This window comes from Amblyomma mixtum, chromosome 3 (genome assembly GCF_055824585.1).
Source record: "Amblyomma mixtum isolate Tamu chromosome 3, ASM5582458v1, whole genome shotgun sequence".
Lineage (NCBI taxonomy): Eukaryota > Metazoa > Arthropoda > Arachnida > Ixodida > Ixodidae > Amblyomma > Amblyomma mixtum.
Genome location: NC_143014.1, coordinates 230,213,892 through 230,235,659, shown reverse-complemented (window position 1 = coordinate 230,235,659; position 21,768 = coordinate 230,213,892). Strand labels below are relative to the sequence as shown.

Genomic DNA, 21,768 nt, shown 5'->3' with positions numbered 1-21,768 from the left:
AGGGCAACCTGCGCGGAGAGGTCATGTTGGCGTCCAACAACCATCCAACTCGCCGAGGGCAACGTCGTCCCGGTTCGAGTATGCGACAGCGAACCCGGAGAAGAGGGAGGCGGGGACGGCCGCCGTCACTGCGCAACAACTAGGTGGCAACCGAATCTGCATGCAAGGGATGCCGCCCAGCTTGTCAGAGCCGTGTGTCGTTCTCCCAGCTACGAACTCAGGGCTTTGACATAGAAGAGTTCTCCGGTGAGTTTGTCAGAGTCACGAAGTATTCTCAGTTGCAATAGTCAACTTTGTTTGTGAACTACTAGTGATAGTTTTCAAAACTTAATAAAATGTACCCTGCAAAGGTTCTTGTTTCTCGCTACCTGTACGAGAAAAAGACAACAATGCTTTTCTGGGCTAAAATTTAATGGAGTAGAAATGAGTGTTGACGTTCTTAGCCAGTTAGCGCGCCATTTTTGCGAACAGCAGTCATTAATTTTGCTTTTATTCCAATTTCTCCTTTTTTTAGCCTTTCCTTGGTTCAGGTGTACAGGCGCCCAAATCTTCACCTGGCGTGCGCGAGCGGCGACTTTTCTGTGCGTCCGCGCCATATGAAGGCGCGAAGTTGGAAACAGGATGAGGCTAAGCGCATGCTCAAAAAGCACGTTCGGCTGGGCCTGTCGTCTGCCAGGATGTTCCTTCTTAAGGACGTCACCCCTTACTATCGCGTTTTGACGAGCTGGAAGCGTGAGTAGACGAATGGTTTTGCTCGCATTTTACGTTCCGAAGAACAGCGTTGTAGCAACCAAGCGAGGAAATAAAACTGAAAGATAGGCTGAACACTCCCAATCATGCGATAAGCCGGAGAACATATATCGTTCATGTGTTACTTGCTGACGCGAAAGCATTTTTTCATCTGCACGAAGGGCGCTTATCAACACTCTGCGTGCTTTGTGCTTCAGCGTGGCGACGAAACTAAAAGGCCGCTGTGAAACTGAAGTGAAGCAGCTCTGCAGCCGTGCTCGCAGCAGTTCGGAACAGTTATCATGATGCCACTTCGTGCATGTCAAGCGACAAGACACCGAATTATAGGGATGTCATTGGGCGGCTCATCGCAGAAGGAGATGCTAAAGCAACTGCAGTGGCTGGGGCTTCAGTGGGCAGAATCATACGTGCCTACTGGGACGAAGGTCGCATCGAAGATGCTCCTCGCTACCTCAAAAGGAAAACAAAAGAAGACTTGCAGATTGTTGCCTGAGCTAGTGATAACCCTTTCATAACGATAATGACCCATGTTCTCCATTCATAATGATAGCGACCCATGTTCTCCGGCTTATGGCATGACTGGGCGTGTTCGGCATATCTTTCAGTTTTATTTCCTCGCTTGGTTGCTACAACGCTGTTCTTCGGAACGTAAAATGCGAGCAAAACCATCTGCCTACTCACGCTGCCTGCTCGACGAAACGCGATAAGAAGGGGTGACGTCCTTAAGAAGGAACAGCCTAGCAGACGACGGCCCCAGCATAGCGGGCTTTGTGAGCAGGCGCTTAGCCTCATCCTATTTCGGTCCGTAATATGGCGCTGACAAACAGAAAAGCCGCCGCTCGCGCAGGCCAGCTAAAGGTTTGGGCACCTGTACAGCCATTGTAAGGGTGCTATCGTACCTTTCCTTTTAACTGCTTAAACCCCATGCCCCAGACGTCTGAGATGTGTTTATACCCAACGACACAGGATCAAACCACGACACAGCATCCGCGTCTTGCCTGAGGCGAAATGCTAACGACGCTCCTCCTGTGCTGTGCGTTGTCAGGGCACGTTCAAGAATGAAAGGGGGTGTAAATTATTACTGCTGTGCCGCTTTCTCTCTTCCTTTTTTCGCTTTTTCCTTCATCCCTTTCTTTATAGCGTGCTTGCGTCGTCCACCAAGAAGTGCGAAATTTATTTTAGAGCCTCTGCTTTCTTCAAAACCATATTTTTTATTTCGAAGTGTTCGGCCTTGTCCTACGAGCGCGCACGCCAGTCGATGACAATGTCGAACATGCGGCTTAGCATAGGGTGGCTACTTGGTCACGGGATGAATTGGTTGATTGATTGATTGATTGATTGATGGATGGATGGATTAATTTATATATCGGTCAGTTGTGCATCTGCTTGGTTGAACCAAGGCCGGACTGCACGGCTGGTGGAGGGGACGAGGGATAGGGGGATTGTGAGGAGTGCCTTATAGGACCGCTGAGGCAGCTGCGTGCCCGGACGTCGCGATCAACGGTGGTTGGTCCTTGAGATTACAGCTAAGCAGAGCAACCTCACAACCCCGGTAGATAAATATGGAGTAATTGAGTATCATTGACATCGACCAAAATGCTGCCATACAAAGGAAAGCTATAAAGCTTTCCTTTGGCCAACCTTGTTAGGTGTGGTGTTCTCCGGGGTGTGTTTGTCAGGGGTGGCGGATTCCCAGGTGATTTGGTATGAAGTGCCTCAGTTTCTCACATCGCGTGTACAGGCGGAAGATGGTGAGGTTCATGAGGTGCTTTTGCGCGAGGTGCATTTGTGTGTATTCACTTGGCTTGGACTAATTGGGTCCGATTAAGTGGACTAACCGGGCGCACCATCGGCCCGCCGACCATTGCGTCCGTGGCGTCATATGACTTCCCAATTCTGCTGCGTGAGGGTCGCGTTTGGCCAGTCCTGTAGGTGAACGTAAGATGGCGAAGTACTGTGCTCATGCCTAATCGCTTGCCGCCATTTGAAGAGGTGAAAGACGGGAGTGATGGGGATCAGCGGATTATAAATGCGCTCGGGCTTTCTCCATTTCGCGGGCCAGGCGGCGACCTGAAAGAGCGGAAGTGTCTCGCCCTCTGACGCCTGGTCCGAGGGTATTAGTCCGTCATTTGAATCCCCCTTTCAGTGCCTGACGGGGAAGGTAAATCGCAGGGTCCAGCTACACGCGCCGAGAGGGAGCCATATGTGAGGTGTTTCAGGGCAGCCCACCTCTAACCTTAACGACAGGTTTTTTGAGGTTCAAGAATGGTTTAGCGACATTGCTTAGCAAATGGCTTAGCGACCTTTCTCGGAGGATATCAGGAAACCGGTGAGACCACTTATCTAGTAAGTTAAGAGGGCTTAACTGCTTAAATCATGTTAACTAATTTTTTCTTTCTTAACATTTTAACTATTACACTTATTAGCCTGGTTGCAGTGAGACATTTGCAGCCGGCCTTTAACAATTTTGATATACACGTTTTATAGAATTTCGAAAACGTGATTACTCTCGCCACTGTAGTTCAAGGAATTTTGGGTATCATGTTCCAAAAGCGATGCGCTATCGAAACGCGTGCGGCTTTGGGAAGCTCAAAGGAACGCCGCTAGCGCATGTACCACGTTGCTTTCTAACGTCTTAGTTTGAAGAGCTCGTTTTGACTCTCTATTTGTGATCAAAAAGCCCGTACGGGCAACAAAACATCGCACTGCAGGTTCACTTGGGGAGGACTGTATATCTGACCTTTCGGGTCTAGGCTTTAGAATGAGGTTTCGAAGTTTCCGCTCAGCGGGCCCGAACGTGGGCTGAAGTTGTCGGGGAAATATGCTTTGAATAGGGCGCTTTTTCATCAGTATGCGCTGCGTAGTTTTCTGCCATTTGCGCGGCGGAAAACGTGTCGCAGGCAACTGTGAGCACCCGTGGCTGAACCTTCTGGTCCTTTCTCATGCAGTGCACGAAGAGCATGAGCGCTGCTTTTGCAAATGCATCTGTAATATGTGCCTGGCCTAATGTGACGCAGGATGTGGTGGCCCTTCATCACGATAAGTGACCGATTGAGCCGTCAGAAATTTTTTCTTCAAGAACTAGTGTTTTGGCTCCAGCAGGCCCTGCGTCTGAGAGAAGTAGCGACATGTCGACGTTTGAATCGCTGTCACGCGTAGAGAGCTGCCCACGTCAACGAAAATTCAGATGGGGAAGGGGTGGAGCAGACTGACAGTAGAATACCATTGAGGGCGTTGGACAAAAAGTCGCTCAGTGCCGACCGCTGTGACGTTCTAAGAAGTATAGAAAGCTTGATATTGTCCATTATTCTCTCCTAAACAGAGCATGTAACGTGAGGAGCAGAGATAAGTTGTTCAAAGGATTATATAGACTTGAAGAAGCTCTTATCATATGGCGGTGTGTGGTACTGAAAGGTGTTGTATGGTATGGTGTGGTATGAGTGTTTAACGTCTGAAAGCTGCCCATGAGTTATAGATGCCATGGTCTAGTGCCCTGGATTAATTTCGGCTTGCTGTGCTTCTTTAAAAAGGCACTGAGGAGAACTGGATGCGAGTATTGCTGTCAGAAAAAAAAAAAATTATTCTTTGGCCATTTCTGGCAATTGCCAAGTTTTTCCGGCATCAAAAAAGGTGTTTATGGGCGAGAATTTTGGATTTAACAATCTTCGCACCTGCTGACCAGGACGAGTTGCTACCAATTTTGAAGCGAATGACTGTGCAGGCTAGCCTCTGCGATCGTTGCCCGAAATTCGATGTTGACTAGCACATTTTACTTGCGTAATCGGCGAATTGTTTCATTTTTTAGACTTTTCTAGCTTAGTATTGTTCCGTTGTCAGTTAGAATTTCTCTTCGTGGTCAGGACGCGTACCCTATATAGCCCTTAAGCCGCCAAAAGTGTTACTGATAGCCGATCTGTGAACAACAAATAATCCATGTGTGATCAACGAGAACGGGTTGCGCAGAGCGTTTGATAACCATTTAAGATTGGTTTACGGTTTGATTTAAGGGGCCTGACGTCCCAAAGTGACACAGGTTATGAGGGACGCCGATTGAAGGGCTCCGGATATCGACCACCTTAGGTTCTTCAACGTGCACTGACATCGCGCAGCAGAGGGACTGCCACCATTTCGCCTCCATTTCGCATTTTGCTGGCCGGGATGGAACCAACGTCCTTGGGGTCATCAGCCGAGCACAATGAGCACTGAGCCCCCGTGGAGACTTGGTAACCATTTCAGAGAAAAAATTAAGTTTTTGAAGTAAAATCGTTGATAATGAATGATTATTTCTAAATTGAATTTCGCTAAGTAGCGCAATGCCAATTTTCGCTTTGTCGGGCTCAATTTAAAAGAAGGAGGTTTGCGGTAAGGATACAATGTCCACATTCTCGTTGATAGCGTTCTAAACCTGGAAGCATTGTTTCTGCCGCGCTCAGGACCACACGGCCCTTGACATCTGCTTACTTCTACCAGAAAGCGTTCACGCATAGGAGAGTCCAACGGCTAGCTTGATAAAAAAAAAATGTGCACTATTTTCTGTTTAGTCTTCCCTCTATCTTATCTTTGCTCTTATATCTCTCTTCGTTCAGCAGGATTTTCCTCGCAGTGAAGGAAAAAGGCACTGCGCGCATTTTTTCGGCGTGGAGCTAATGTCTGTTTTTACTGGATCTGTGTGAGATACACGGACATTAGTTGTGTTTTGATCTTCAAAAGTTCTGCAGTACACGTTATCGCCTAACGTATCTGATGCAGCATGGGTTCAATGGTTTGCGAGCGAGACGCTGTGGGCTCTGCGACGAATAGCCACACGCGAGGTGGCAGTTCAAAGGAAAGCTCTACATCGGTGGCTCTGCTCGCCGCCTCCACCACCACCTCTGGCAAGAGGCTGGCAGTGCTCCTGTCCAGCGGAGGGACTCAACGCTCTGCACGGTGCTCACGGCACGGGGCTCTTACCTGTGGTGCCGCTTCTCCTTCATGCAGACACAGCATCCCCGCCAGTTCTAGTTACTTTCATTTGATTGCCGCGGTGTGCCATTCATCGTTTCCAGCATTCCTTCAACCACCGATGCCACTATGGCAGAGGGGAAACCTGCTGCAAAGATTTCATTTAAAAACATTTGCCAGTGTTATGCTCTTCTTGTACCCTGTTTTGTGTGTGTTCTTTTTGCGCAACTTTACGATGTCTCTCAATGTCTATGAGAAAAAAAAATGCCCGGTATGGCATACTTGAATGTTCGCTGATGCGTTCGCAGAGTCAAGTCTGGTCAAGTAATGGACCGTGCCTCTGAATTCGCGGCGTGAAAGCAACCATGCTCTCCAGCTCCGTCAGGCCGCTCAAGCCAGGGTCATAGCCCGGACGGAGGCAGCCGCCGCGGTTCAAACGCTACTTTTTTCCTAATAAACCCAATTTCCTCCTTCCATCCGCAGTAACACCCCTCTTTTCCAACCGCAACCGGTTTCTTACGCATCAATAAAAAATTTTATGCACACACGCACGCGGTGCGCGCCTTCATCCATACTGTAATACACCTCGCTGCCGTTGTCGAGTGTGCGTTCATCTGTGCATGGGGCTCGGTGGGAGGTTCTGCACGTTCATACCGGTGAGAAGGATGGGACGCGAAGTCAGCGCCACTGTCAGCAGTCGCTACGATTTTAAAGAAAAATTGTAGTTCTGACTGTTGACGCGCACAGGCTGCCAAAATATTGGCTCGTTCTGGCCGAAGTACGAAGCGAAACCTGACAAATTCAGGAAGGAGCTCAGTTAGAGTTTTTCGGTACCTGTAAAATGTCACCCTTCTTTGTACGCCATGATTGTGGGTACGACAGTTTTGGAATTTGTCGCACGTACTGTCACTGCGAGAAGAACTAGAACACAAAAGAGACCAGCTCGTGAGCTGGCGGCGTGCATTCCTTTCAGAACTCGCGATGATCCGAAGGTCTACACTCCGGCGAGGACTACTTCTTTCGAGACAAGGGGCCATCCCCTGTGTGTCTCTCAAGGGCGTCCCGGTTGATCTTTCGCTCGTTATGGCAGCTGCGTGGTGGAGTTTCCCGACTGCAGTGTCTTGGTGTGGCGATGCCGTGCAATAATTGGGCTGCTGCAGCGGCAACTGGACCACAGCGCGGCCTCTGCGCAGCGGTCGTCAGGGCAGCTACACGTCATCGAGCTCTGCCAAGGCCTCGTTATCGTTAGAAAGACGGAGAACGAAGAGGTGATGACAACCGCCGTAATCACGCTCCCCCTCATGGCAGCCGACACTGCATACACTGGAGAGCTACCAGCCTGGCAGAGCCATCGGCCGTCCTCCCAGCGACCGCCACGGTCATCTGGCTCAAAGGCTTCTCTGGTGAGTGTTTAGAACAGACACCACCATCCAAAAATCGCTAAATTTGTTGTGATATCTTGAGAGCATTCGTTCAAAGGTGCAGATATGTCTAAAGTGGGAATAGTGCAACCGTTGGTTGAGTCCCGTTTCACAGGGCGGAAGGAAATGTCTGCATGTGGTTGTAAATATTCGTGACTAGAGGTTACGAATATGAGTACTGTCCTCTTGCAACCATAAGCTACATTCGCTGCACACGGCTCGAATAAAGGCGTTCGTCTCTCAAGAACAGCACCAGTCGCAGTCACTTGCACTCGGTCTAAGCCAGGAGTTGATTTCGCCAAACCCAAGGGCATTAGGTATCCTCTCTACATATGTCCTAGCGGCATGTATTTCAATTTGTACTAACCTACTGCTGATACGGTTTGCTTCAGGCATAATAGAAGCAATCGCGCCTCTAATGTATGACAGCTGTCATAGATCTATACAGCGCGTTGCAGGTAACTTGTGCCTAGTTGTAAACAGAGCGCCTCCTACGAAGATCCTAGTGCACCGTTTTAAGCAGCCGTCTTGACCAGTTCAACATATTTTCATGTGTGAAAGAAACAAAGAAGGTAAATGCATTGAATGGTTTCCCATAAAATTGGACTTGAATTTCGACGTCGTCCACACGATTTAAAGGAATTCATTCTCGATGGGAGAATATTTAGCGTCTCCTTTAGACAAAGAGCGACTAGTGAAAGCAATGGCTCGTTCTTCCCCTGGATTTGAACCGCAACAGCCCCCAGGACTGCGTTGCTTGCATTTGTATGGAGCTTCGTACCAATACGATTAAAATGCGCCGGATTTGCTAATTAACCGAGAGAAATTAGCTAATTTGCCACTAACTTTAGCGCAAATTAGTCAGTGTTAATATTGCACACGGCACCGAGAGATGTCCGTTAATTTATTTTTTACCGCGTAACTATAGCGTGATTTTCGTCCCTGAGACAGAAGTAAGTTCCACGCGATTAAAAAATAAATAACCATGAATAAGGGCACGGTATCGCAATGTTAGCACCCTTAAATGTACCGCGATTTGAAACTCGTTTGCACAAAGCCGTGATGAATAAATAAGCCACGGGTCACAGTGATGATGGTTCCGCGCGAGCACAGGCAACGATAATTGCTAGAACCAAGATGCTGGTAGGAGGGGTGGATCACGCCATCGCCGCATGGTCGCCGTTTTACGGTATAGCACGGATAATTTTAGAGTGTCAGCTTGTAGCTCGTTGCCCAATTTCGCGCCCTCGGCGTGGGCAGCGGCGGCGCCGTCCGTAGCACGTACAGGTGCCGTCAAAAGTAAATGGAAGGCAATATTAACGAAAAAATTTAATCATTGCCCGCCCAATTCATGCATCCTTGAATACATATGTTCAGACTAATTGTGATTGTGCGAATAGGTCTTTTTCATTTTCCTGTGCTGCCACCTCGCGTAAACCGCTAGAAGCTCACTGGAAGGGTGCTACTGTGCGCCCAACCCCGCCGGACTGAGTGCCGCTGCGGAGCACGTTTTTTGGAATCTGTCGACGATGGCTTGTCCTGGGCTGCACCTGGTATCTGGAGGATTTCTAGGGCTGACTGATGGCTCGGTGCGAAGTCCGAGGCAGGCTGCTGTTCCCAACGAAGAGCAAATTCTTCAGTATCTCCAATCATCCGGCATGCGATGCGATCGCCAGCTTTTCAAGGGCCGCCGCTTCAAAGATGAAGGCTACATTCGGGACGTAATGTTCAATAAAATATCCCCGATCATTTCGCATTTATTGGCGGCAGTGCTGTTTAGCTTTATCAAATCGTGCCGCAGCCTAGTTTCATGGAGGCCGATCTGCATACAATCGCGGTATTGAATGTGCAAACCCGTATATGCTTGCTGGAGCGCGAGTCCAATTTGCAGTGTTTTAATCTAGGAACAGACGAAATCGCCACATTTTTGCCTCGACTGTCCGCTATTTTTTCTTCCTTTAGGCCGTCCGCCCGTCCGTAGGGATCCGTACGGATGTGCGCGCTGCAAAACTTTTGGAGATAACTTAAATATACCAGATTCAGTTTTTGCCCTACCGGGATATAAACCTAAAGCCATTTTTGGTGATGAACTGGAAGGGTGTGAGGCTACCGGGGCAGTGCACCATTGCTTGTTTCTTGAAAAACAGTTGCCTGCGATGAGCGTACGCCATGGTATTGATACGTGGACTTAAACGTCTGACACATGGGCTGTGTGGAACGCTTCAGTGGAGGGCTCCGTGTTAATCTATCCGACCTGGACTTATTTCACGTGCGTTGACATACACAGGACACTACTAGAGCTTTTGTATTTCTCCTGCACTGAAATGCGGCTTTCGTGGTCTACATCGAAACCGCGATCTTGAGATCAGTGACCGGAAGTGTGGGAGCCTCGGTGGCATCCGAGGCCTTCCTGCCCATGAATAAAATATTTCGTGATAGACTGCACACGCATTTAACCACAGTACCTCGTCCGCACCTGTCGCAGTGTGATTCCCGCACAGTGTTGACGTGCTTGACGGTGCCCAAGGGCGGCCACGGTCGTCGAGCCGGTGAGCTGCTTTTATCCACACTTCGCGTCGAAGGCGGTCCCGGGAAGCGTTCGCAAAGCGAAAAAAAAACGACTTTGCTCCCCTCTAGATATTGGGCATTGCAGCCGTATGCAACACATGTCGTAAGCATCGCCAAACGCGTCGTGCTGAACGCCCGACGGCTGCAGCAACGCGCCCCGCGTAGGAAGCCGGTTTGTTTACATTTCCATATGTTTCGCGACAGCGCCGCCAGGGGATAGGCGCATGCGCAGTCGCGTCGTGAAAAAGGTGGATTGCACTGTGCACCAAATAACATGGACCATTATGTTTTAGATTTAAAGAAATTAATTTTTTTTGACAAAGTCGCCTTCGATTTACTTTTGACGGCGACTGTAGTACCTTGGCAGTGGGCGAAGGTGTTGCCCATTCTCCGCGCGTGGCGTGGCGTGTTTGTTTTAGCGCAAGCACTGGATGTGGTGACTCGTCGCGCTGAGAACTTGTCAGCGCGCCGAGACGATTTCGAGGCGAGTAATGTCAGGGCGCGTCTCGGAAGAATTACTTGCTTTCGCACAGCACATGACGCTCATGCGTTCGTGTTGCACATTCGTAACCGCCTTGCGCGTTTTTTGCCCTCTAACGTGGTTGCGCCAACGGTGCTGCATCGTTATCCCAGCTGAAAGAAATTTCCGCTCTTGCCGCGCAGTTATCGCTGTTGCAGGCTATCCACTCATTCGCTACGGCTTTGTTTAACCGGGCTCCTTCTCATGGGTGCGGTTTAGAGGGGTTAACGTCGAGTCGCGGAAGTGCAGGGTCATGTGTCAATTTTAATAACTCGCGGATTAATTTTTATCCTCAAGAAAAGGAACCACGCTGAAGTTACTGCGAAGGAAAAAACTTACAAGAACATTTCTGAAGGCGCTCTCCCCTTTCAAAGTGAAGATTTTGAGCTGCAGTGCAAGCTAAAATTTTAATTAATTAATAATTAGAAAATTACCGGCTGCCATTAGAAACCATGCTGACCAGCCTACCATCCTGCACTAGTAGACTCTTCGTAGAGCAGGCTGTCATTTTTGTAAATCTCGGAACAAGTTTGCTGAAGAACCCTGTATATTGTCGGCAAAGTAGAAACCTACGGCGCTTATGTGAAGACGGCTGACAGGAGTTGATATTTAAAATGAAGGTGCCACTGCGCTGTTCTGTACACGGGGGGCTCACACGTTCGGCACTCAGATTTTTTAAATAACACTCACCAACCGCCGATTTGTGAGCGCCTATCGTCGAAGCAGAGCCGAATGTCGGTGAAGAAGTGACGCAAAACTATCGGAAAATTGACTGTCGATAGTATCCACAGTTTTTTTGAAACTATCGATAGTGTAAAAAAACTATCGGTAGTGCTACTGTCGATAGACTATCGATAATATTATCGATTGTGTACTATCGATAGTAATAACGTCGATTCTACTCTCGATAGTATTACCATCGATAGCGTTGCTATCGATAGCACTACAAGAGATGGTATCGCTATCGATATAAAGACTATCGATAGTGAAACTGTAGATGGTGAGATTATTGATAGTAACATTATTGATATTATGCATATGTTGGCCAGCGATATAACCAAAACATTTGCGATACCTGGTTGGTTTGAAAATCTCAGGAGACTTAATCTCCAAAAGAGACTAAAGCTCTGAGGGATGCAGTAGTAGAGGTCTCCGGGTAAATTTCGACCAGCTGTGATTCTTTAACGTGCACTGGGGCAGTTCGGAAAAATACCTGGAACAGCATCCGATGAAAGAACAAACAGCATTAGTTGTGCTGGCTCACACGACACCGCCGTGCACAGCAGACGTCGTCTTGCTGACATAACCCCTGCAGAAACTCTTTTCGCACACAAGCTTCGCAACTAGGACATTCGCAGGCTGACATTTTACCGTGAAATTTTACGTAGGGAACGTCTGCAGAGCTCGGGCACACATAGCCTGCGAAAACGGGCGACTCCTGTCAGTTACTCATACCATCACCTCCATACCACACACTCGGGAAAGCAAGTTTAGGATGCAGTGGGTACGCGAAGTTGATTTTATAGTATCGATAGTACAAGCAGTATCGATACGCCTATCGATGGTACTATCGATAGTACTGTGGTTACTACTATCGATAGTCTTTTTTACCATCGATAGTATTAATGATAGTTTTGCATCAATCCTGCTAGTTATATTCGGAATTTCTGAACAAAAATTTTGAATATCGCTATATGGTAAGGTACTGTTATGAAAAAATTCAAGCTATAGATAATCCATTCTTCCGATGCACAGGAGAATCTTTTAAAGTTTTTCCATCGCTTGCATCGAGCAGTTGAGACCTGCGTAGAAACCATATAGGGGACTTATTTTATTGATCACAGCAAAAAGATTAACAGCAAACAATGGAAGCCTGCGGGCGCGGAATCTGCGGATATACGACGTATTTTAGCTTGTCAATGCCATATATATTTCGTCCCTTGCAATTCGCCTTTTTCTATGCAGTGTGAACGAGGTGGATCTCCTGACCCGCCAGCCACGTATTGTACGGCACCCGGAGAGCGTAATTTGTTAAGGCGGTGCTTTCGGTTTTTCGATTCGAGAACTTTTGACAGCTTATAAAAAAAAACGTGTGCATCAAATCGTGAACTGAATTCTTCAAATTCAATTGAAAAGCATGTGGCTTTTTTGTTATTTTCCGTCTTAGCGGGACTTAGTGTAAGTCTCAATCATGGTCGAATTTAAACACTTCCGTGCATTTTAATTCATTATTATTTCTTCATTAATCATTATTGATTCATTATTAATTCATTTAGCAATAAGTTTTTCGTTAATTAGGAACAAAAATTGGTTCGTGTGCTCCTTGGTGTACCTATTGGCAGAAAAACTAGTTCCTATCAAATTTTCTTAGTGTTATGCAAAAGTACTGGTCTAGCTTTTGCTTCATGAAGGATAGCCAGTCACCTGATTTAACGAGTTGAAAGGTGCAGCATATCTTTCTGTTGCTATCGTAATTATTTGGAAGGCAATTTAGATAACGCCCAATTGTTACCCTGCTTCTGAGATTTTGATATCAATGGCGGGTGCGCAACTGACAAGACAGAAGAAAACGACTGCAAAATTAAGGTGGGATGTAAGAAGGATTGTCTTTGGCGCACGGGTGGAGGAAAGCAACGCCCCCTAACTTTCGGCGCCCAGCTTCAGAGAGCTGCCTTTTCATGCTGTGTGACTTGCTTAAATACAGGGCTTGCTGTGTTCGGCGGTCCTCTCATCATGCCGGCGCCTCTAGCCGCCACCGTCGCTCCGGCACTTGGCCGACGCTGCGGGAAGTTGAGCACGAGCGCTTGTGCGCTAGGGTTGACTAACCATTTCCGAAGCCTGCAGGCGTGGTCGCGCCCTCTTCCATGTTGCTAATCACGTTTTGAGCTGCGTCGTCAGTAATCAAAAGAGGGGCATGTAGGCCACCCACGTTGGTGCGCTCTCCACCTTTTCTCGCGGTTACGCCACACAAGCTCTGCGATGACACAGATGCCACCAAAGATCTCAGGCAATTATATCGTACGGTCGCCGTAAACATAATGAGTGACCTTCTGCAAACTTATATAAGCCTTTGAGCATCATTTCTAGCATTGTGAGTGGACAACTGGGCAAAACGGAACCCATGTTCATAAATGCAGGTCTCATACGAGTATAGTTATAACAATCTCGGTGCGGTAGCGGAGGCGTGATTGGCTGGCTGCATTCCTGGATTGAAAACTTATTCCCATTTGAAGGCTTCGACAACTACTAGAACACATGGTACTTCGGAACCATTTCAGCCGACGCCTACAAATGAAAATGTAGAAAGGTGGTTTGACTTGAGTCTCCGGATAGCGTTTGGCACTGCAGTCAAGTGACGAACGTGCCACGCTGCCTGTAAACTGTTTTCGATTCGCAAAAGTTGAGTGTTCGCTGCTGTAGCCTCGAAGACAGACGGATATCACCCCTCATTTATATGAGATCAGAGGGGGCCTCCGGGCAGTGTCGACGAGCGCAGAGCTGGTGGGCCTCACAGAAGAGTACATGTTTACGAGCACCTATTTTTTTTCTCTATGCTGTTTTGTTTTACTTCTCCTCAAATTGCTTGTTTGCTTTTGTGCGTAGCTCTCGTTGGGGCTGACCTCGGTTGACGACGACGTAACTTTGACTCGTTGCTCCAGAGGCAGTGAGCCTACCAAATACGGCCCCGAAATTCATCCATCGTGTAATCCTTAACAATTTCCGGACGTCCAGCTCGGTATTGTTTTGTTTGGTGTTCATTCTAAAAGTCAGGAATATATGCGAGCTATGAATATTCGTGCACCGATAGATATGTAGCCCTTTTTCTTTCAGTGCAAGATGGCTAACCTGTTATTCAACACCGACTGCATGCCTTAATTCATTTCTTCAAAAAACTCTTTCTTCGTGTTGTACACTAGTGTATGTCAAAATTATAGTTTGCGTCGTGTCCCTAATTTTTTATGGTAGAAACAAGGATCTTCCAAAAGGAGTAAGTCAGTGAGCTATGGCAGTGAGCTAAAGAAGAGAAATTTGTCGAATGGACTCGAAAGCGGAAGGGAGCGAGTCCCAGTTCTCTGGTCCTCCTCTCCCTGCCACGTTGGGGCTGTAGCGCGCGCGGGCCGACGGTTCGAAATGATTCGAGCTCAATCGAGGATACAAGGGGAGAGAGACGCAGCTTAGCGCGTGCTGCGGCGCTTACCGCCTCCCTCAAGAACTTGCAATATCTTTAGACAAGTGTGCGAAATTGCCTTCTAAAGAGCGCAAACAGCCAAATCTGACCGGGAGTAGAATCTTGAAACCCTGATAGCGGGAAGACTGCCAGTGCTACATTTTGCAGCGTTGAGACAGTATTTCCATTCACTGACAAAATTGCACTGAAGTCTGGAATACCTAATACTGAATGCACAACCTTATTTTCTGAGTTACAATGGGAGGACAATATCATCAACGACCCGAAGGAGAAATGCGCCGCTAAGAACGTCATTGAACAATTCGGTTGTTTGTGGTCAGTACGCATTAGTGGAGGTTCCGTGTTATCTACGTTTTCAGGTCTCAGCAAGTGAACGAGTCAATAGGAGCAGGTAACAAACAGCTGAACTGGCCGAAATTTTCCAAGGCTATCATGCGCATCAGCTACAGTGTGACTGTATAAGGCCGTTGGTGTGTCTCGACATGCACGATTTTCTAGAAATCGTGGGTGGAGTCATTTCTAGCTTCAAGTGCATAATCTCATGTCATGTATGGCTAGTCTCAGTAGCATGCCAGCAGGCGCACTGTCGCAATAAAAAAATGAGCACGCATTGCAAGATTGAACTCCAGCACCAGCACTTTCCCCACCGTCGCCGTAGTATGTACTGTGATCGGAGGAGGAGGTAGAAGAGGAAAGGCACGGAGATCAACGGGAATAATTATCCGCTTGCTACCCTACACGGGGGGAAGGGGGTGAGGGGATAAAAAAATGAAAGAGAAAGGGGAGTAACAGAAAATTGAAGTCACTTTAAAAAGTAAGTGTTCGATGAAGTCACAACCTATCGTGCAGGCCAGAAGTCCGCAAGAAGATTAGCAGTGCCTTGGAGGCCTTCACCGCCGACGATCGCCGCGGCCAGTGGCCGAGAATCTTCATTTCCGTCACTGGGTGTGGATCTAGGTGTTCCAGCGCACGGCTGAGGGATTGCCTTTCGGCGCTGTAGGCAGGCCAGGCACAACGAATGTGGGTTACTGTTTCATCATACCCGCTGATGGCAGATGAAGGGCTATCAGCCATACCAATTAAGAAAGAGTAATGGTTGGTGAAAGCTACACCAACAACAGCGATATCAAAGTTCGTGGCCAATTTATCTTACACTGCAACAATTTAGACCACCGGGGATCTTTAACGTGCACTGACATCGCCTAGCACACGGGCGCCTTTTGCATTCCGCCGTAGCTGCTACGGGGCGGTAGTGACAGATGTATGTACGCTGCATGCGTTGGCACTGACAACGTTGTGCCTTTTGAAGGAAAGGAATTGCGCATAACTGCCTCCCTGGGTTAGTAGAAGCCTGAATCCCGCGTATAGGTACGTCGGGTGATGAGAGGGAGATGTGGGCAGCAGGCATTGATAACGTTGTGCCAGAAACACGCGGCTGAAGCCATGGGCCGTCCGCGTTCATTGTGTGTTCATTGGCGTTGTCATTGACAATGTTTTAATCTCCGGCCATTTTAAGGAAAGCTTGTGCGCATAACTGGCTCCCTGGGTCAGTGAACGCCTGAATCGCGCTTATAGGAACGTGGGGTAGTGAGAGAGATGTGGGCGCAGGCATAGACAACGTTGTGCCTGAAACGCGGCGCTGAAGCCATAGGCTGTCGGCGTTCATTTTGTTCATTGGCGTTGGCGTTGACAACGTTTTACACTCCGATCATTTTAAGGAAAGGAAGCGCTCATAACTGGCTCACTGGTCCAGCCGACGCCTGAATCGCGCTTATAGGCTCTTCGGGTGATGAGAGAGAGATGTGGGCTGCAGGCGTTAGCACCGACAACGTTGAGCGAAATGTCGCGATCAACCATTAACTGTCACCTATATATAAAGACAAACAGGAATTTCTTACGACTTATGAGGGAGAACATCCCGTTCCTCTCTTCCGTAACGCCTCCCACGGCTGTGACAACCTCGCGAGATACTTGCATAGACCTCGTGTTTTAGAAGCAAGCATTGGTGCAGCATGTCGGGCATATATCCGTCTGTTTCTCCGACCACAAAGCTTCCTTCAAGACAATCAAGAACTGTTATGGAGTGTTTCTTGAAAAAAGAATATGTGAAAAATACCAAGTTTTCCGCAATTCTACCTACATGTCTGGATCGAATTCTTTGCCTCAATCTACCGAGAAGCTAAAACAGCTAATGAACCGCGCTCAAATTTCGCCTTAGGCAGTAACGTAGTCGTCTGCAATTTTTTTGGATGTCGGATCAGATGAGGCTGTAAGCGGTGCTTCAAAAAACAGTGACACCTGACTCTGAGAGTTCAGCACGTCACATCGTTTATGGTGTACAGGTTCTGAAATGAACCGCCGCGGTGGCTCAGTGGTTATGTCGTTCGGCTGCTGTCCCGAAAGACGCGGGTTCGATCCCAGCCGCGGCGGTCGAATTTCGATGGAAGGGAAATTTCAGAGGCCCGTGTACTGTGCGAAGTCAGTGCAGGTTAAAGAACCCCAGGTGGTCGAGATTTGAGGAACCCTTCACTCTGGCGTCTCTCATAGCGTGATTCGCTTTTGGACGTTAAATCCCTACAAGCCATAATGTTCCCGTTGACTCAACTGGCACCTCCTCAGTGCCTGTGACGATTTCGCGAGATGTCCGGGGGTATGAGCGCTATCTGCGAAGTACCAGCGCTTGCGAAAACTATAGGGTGCGCTAAACAAATATTACGCGCAAATTTTCTTTTTCAGGCTGTACTTTTCCGGTTGGAATGTTTCTCCTTAGAGTCGAATTCTGAATTTTGCGCATTGCTGTAGATACGTTCCAAAAGGAAAAGAGGTGGATCGGAGTTAACGAAGAAATTCAGAAGAAATTAGTTTCAAACAACACTACGCTCGTACGCATTTCGTGCAGGCCTGAATGGATATGTCCGACGGTGAAGGATGGCAGTATGGCATGCGCGTTTCGCGTGCAGATGTTCCAGTATAGACAAAGTTGGAGAGTATAAAGGCCGGTAATGTCGGCTACGTAGACAATGGTTTCTTTTTCTAACGCTATGCACGAGACTTTAAATAATTTCTTTTTGTTGCGGCGTACACAGATATTTTGCACTTTTGTCTACAATTGTAGTTGACTTGAGTGGAAAAATTAGGCACGCCTGTTCCTGTACGAAAGCGGAAAGGGGCCGCTATAGGCTCCCGCGATAGCAGGCGCTCCTGTGACCGAGCGAGTTAGAGCGCACTAGACGCTTTAGCAAGAAGTCTCCTCCGCAGTTAGCTGTTGCGCTGCAAGTCAGTGCTTTGGTTACTGGTGCGTTGCAGAAATACATTCTGTGCTCTTCAGTGTCAGTTCGCAAAATAGGTTCGGCGTGCTATAACCAGTAACGCACGCCTTTGACTTGACGTAGATGTTACTGAGTGATTAGTTAGCGAGATGCCATCATGGCCCCATGTGCAAGACATCCCGGCTCCCTACTTACCCTCCTCGCCCTCCCCAATAAATTTTAACTTGAAGAACAGCCTGTTTATTCCTGGGAAAAAAGTTATTTAAAATTACTTCATACCACCTAACACTGTGTAAAATGTTCACCGACGGCAACCACGCGAGCTACACTGCGCTACTTTAGGTCATAAAGATGCCACAACGCCGTAGCGCGCGCGCAGTTTCCTCTATTCATCTTGCTCGCTAGCCCAGTGCTCCTCGGGCGATGTAGAGCGGGGATATCATCCTGCCTTTGTGCCTTGGTTAGCCCTCAAGCGTTTTCAGTTTGGTCTATGTCTGCTCCCACTATAGTGGCCATTGCAACGTCCGTATGGCCAACTGCTCCAGTATTGTACCCACAACGCCAGTTGTTTATAATGCACACTAATCGTGTCGCAAAGCTATCCAGCAGTCGCTCAAGGGGTCACTGAGCGCTCAGGGAACTGGGCTTTCATGAAGGAGGACACTGTAAGCTTATACTCTCTAGCTTCATTCGAAGAGCAAAAGGGTTGCGCAAAATGTAGTCCCATACGTTTCTGCCGATGCACTGAAGCGCCACTTCGAGTGGCGCTTGAGTGCATCGGCAGAAACGTATGGCTTTATAAAAGTGGCTTTAGAAAAGTATGGCTTTATGCCGCAACACATTTCTTGAGGCCTGCTCCATTCAGTCGTTGTCTCAGTGTTGATGTCGTCTTTATAAGGTTCAGCCTATTCCATATTTCTTTTCAACTGAGCAACAGGTTTTCCACAACAGGCGAAGACGATTAGTCTGTCTATTTCCACGTCAGTACAGCCGTTTGTTGCATCCAGATACATCTCCGCACGCGATGATAAATCGACACATAGCTTTCGTGAGCGGCCAGTGCGGCTGCTAACGTCGGCATGTGCAGAACCTCTCTGGTTGAGCTCAGCGATCCCTTTTCTTTCGTCGACTGGCACAGGATGGCGGAATTTTGATAGAAGTCAAAGATAGGCGCAAGAGGCTGATGATTACAGCTTTTCCTCTACAGCATGGTCGTGTAGCAAAGATCACCGTCGAGTGGAAGTTGGGCTTTGGATTAGAGAGCATGCCGACCTAAATTTCGGCCGATAATTTTTGTTGCAATAACAATTTGCTTATTTGGACTGATAAAATGTTTCACACATGCTATGTCACTCGTCAAGATAACGTGGCAGTGTTGTGCAGACCCTTGCGGCTTTTGTTTCGGAATGCCGCGCCTGAATGACGTATGTCGTATGTGGGCGAGCAGCAGGATTTTATAGAGATGGCACACTGCGCATGTTTGTACTTCAGGCGCGCGCCGTTCAAAGTGTTAGGATGCAGCGCTGCCACAGTCCGAGTTCTCCTTCTTCACTTTTGAATCCTTGTACTAATCCCTTGCAAGTATAATAATTGGCGGATGCTGCTTGCAGATTGTTGTGATCGCGTGAACGCTGCATAAACCAATCGCTGACCGGTAGATACAGTGCATATTTTATCAAGTTTCTACCCCACGTCGTTTTCTAGGAGGAATACATAAAAGGCTGCACAAGCTAACAAACTGCAGCAGATCCTCTAACCCATAGCTCAAACTCAAAATCACCTGGATACCAGCGCACTGAGGACTCGAAGGCAACGAGGTCGTGGGCCGCATAGCTCGAGGACATACAAACCGAGCCGGCTATAGCCTGCTCGGCTTGTATGTCCTCGAGCTATGCGGCGCACGACCTCGTTGCCCTCGGGTCCTCGAAGGGTTAGAGGATCTGCTGCAGTTTGTTAGTTTGTGCAGCCTTTTATGTAACGCTCAACTAGACACCACACTAATACCCACGGCCTACAACATCAGATTGCAATACTTTCGATCAATGCGTCAACTCCACACCACACAATGTGCTGCGAGCACAAGAGGCTAAGGACTGGAGGGAACTTCATACTAGCACCATCCGAAATTAACATAAATACAGCGTAATATTGCCCGTGGTGCGACGAGGGACCCCGAGCATACCACGCCACGTGGGGCTGCAGGGGCGAAAAACAAGGCAACCTACACACATTACACGAATGGGCAGTAGGAGGCCGCCCTATCCAGCTCTTGCCGTTCATAGTCGGGATTGCAAATACACGCCCCTGTTTCGAAAACTCAAATTTCTAGGGCGCGGAAACAGCCACCACAGTTATATGGAAAGCTCGCTTATTACAAACGAGGGCGGTGCTATTGTCAAAATATGTATTAAGGCAATGACACTGAATCTTAGAAACAACGAACAACTGTGGTCGCACTGCTCGGTTATAATCGACGATGAGGCAGCGTTAATTTGCTCTCGCAGTCGAAAAGTTCTTCTTTGTCCAAGCGTGGCGACAGAACAGCCACTCCGAGCCTCCGTGAAACCGCCTTGGAAAGAACATGGCGGGTCAGAAAAGCCATAAAAGGTGTGGTGAAAGCGGATAATCGGTAGCTAAGCTTGTGCTGAGAAGGTCAAGCTGTGGGGGCTTATATGCTGGATGTGTCAAGGGTCTAAACTGAAGGAGATCCGTGGGGGGGGGGGGGGGGGGAGGGAAGCTTTGAAAGCGAAACTTATGCGCACGGTCGATGATGAGCCAGTGCAAGCTATTTCAAAAATTTGCAGTACCAGTCAGGTGTTATGTCGTGCTGTCCCAGGTAGTCATGTGGCATGCGTGGCCCACCCACGCAATTAACTCTACGCCTTTACGCTTATACTATGTTCACGCAGGTGCGTAGATTTGTTTTGATGCCCAGCGCTCACGTGCGTTGGTAGCTTCGACACTGAATGGCCCCAGGAGCTATAGATGATCCTGAGGAAATCCTACATGTTGCACAGCTGGCAGGACCTTATGTAGCCTTCGATCATTCCATTGGCACGGATGAAGACACCGACAACACAGCCACGTGCTGATCTAGCCATTGTATATGAAGTACTAGGATTTGCCAGCTGCTAGAACTCTCCTCACCGCACAGGATGAGGGCGACGCGTGACCAGCTAACGTGGAAATTTTAAGCCAGATTAGTTCTCTGCCGTTTCTAAAGCCACAATATACGAACTTAGGGCACCCATTCCACACGACCGTCAGGATCGCCTTAAGTGTGATAGACATATGCTTTCTTCGCTGAGAGCTTGGAAAGCACATTCCTGCTTTGAAGAATCAGATGTGCATAGCATTCTACCTAACGAAATAAGAGTTACTATTGTGAGAATTTGGATTTTATTGCGAAAGCAATACTGCGCTTGGATTTGAGCCTTCAGCGTCATCCCGGCGGATCCACGTTTGACCTTTAGGTTGACCTCTGTTGTGGCGTTCATTGATGCGCTCTGACATAGACAGCGTTGTAGACTGCGTTGATTTGCAGGAAGGGAAAGGCGTTTTACCAACGGTGTGGTTTACAGCACACCTCAATAGCTTTTTAAGCTAATTCCGGCGTTCATTGATGCGCTCTGACATAGAGAGCGTTGTAGACTGCGTTGATTTGGAGGAAAGGAAAGGCGCCTTACCAACTCTGTGGTTTAGTGGAAACCTCAATAGCACTTTAAGCGAATTCCGGCGTTCCGTGCAGCACTCAGGCTTTTGCCTTTCACTACTGTAGTCGCTAAACTACGACTGGAAACTACGAGTATGAAAAGTATACTTAATACGAACTTCAGATACAGCGACCGCATTCCGCACCACCGTCAGGTTTGTAGAAGGTGTTTTGGAGAACCTTTTTTTATGGGGTACTATCAATACGTGACACCGGTTTTGTACTTCTGTCTCCTGTGCAGCGAAGAAAACCAGAAGAAAGTCCCGTTAACCTCCGTGGAATTTTATTCTCGTGTTTCTTTCATTCACAACAAGATGTGTAATTGAAATTTTGTGATACTCTGTGGTACTGTAGGTGTATTTAATTGTCCCAGTGTGAATAGTGTTACCGGTGCCTAT

General features: G+C 48.0%; 1 protein-coding gene across 1 annotated transcript in view; it reads right to left on the bottom strand.

Moving 5' to 3' along the window:
* LOC149353969 (uncharacterized) overlaps window positions 1-21,768 on the bottom strand; it is a 155,703-nt gene that overhangs the window by 109,054 nt on the left and 24,881 nt on the right.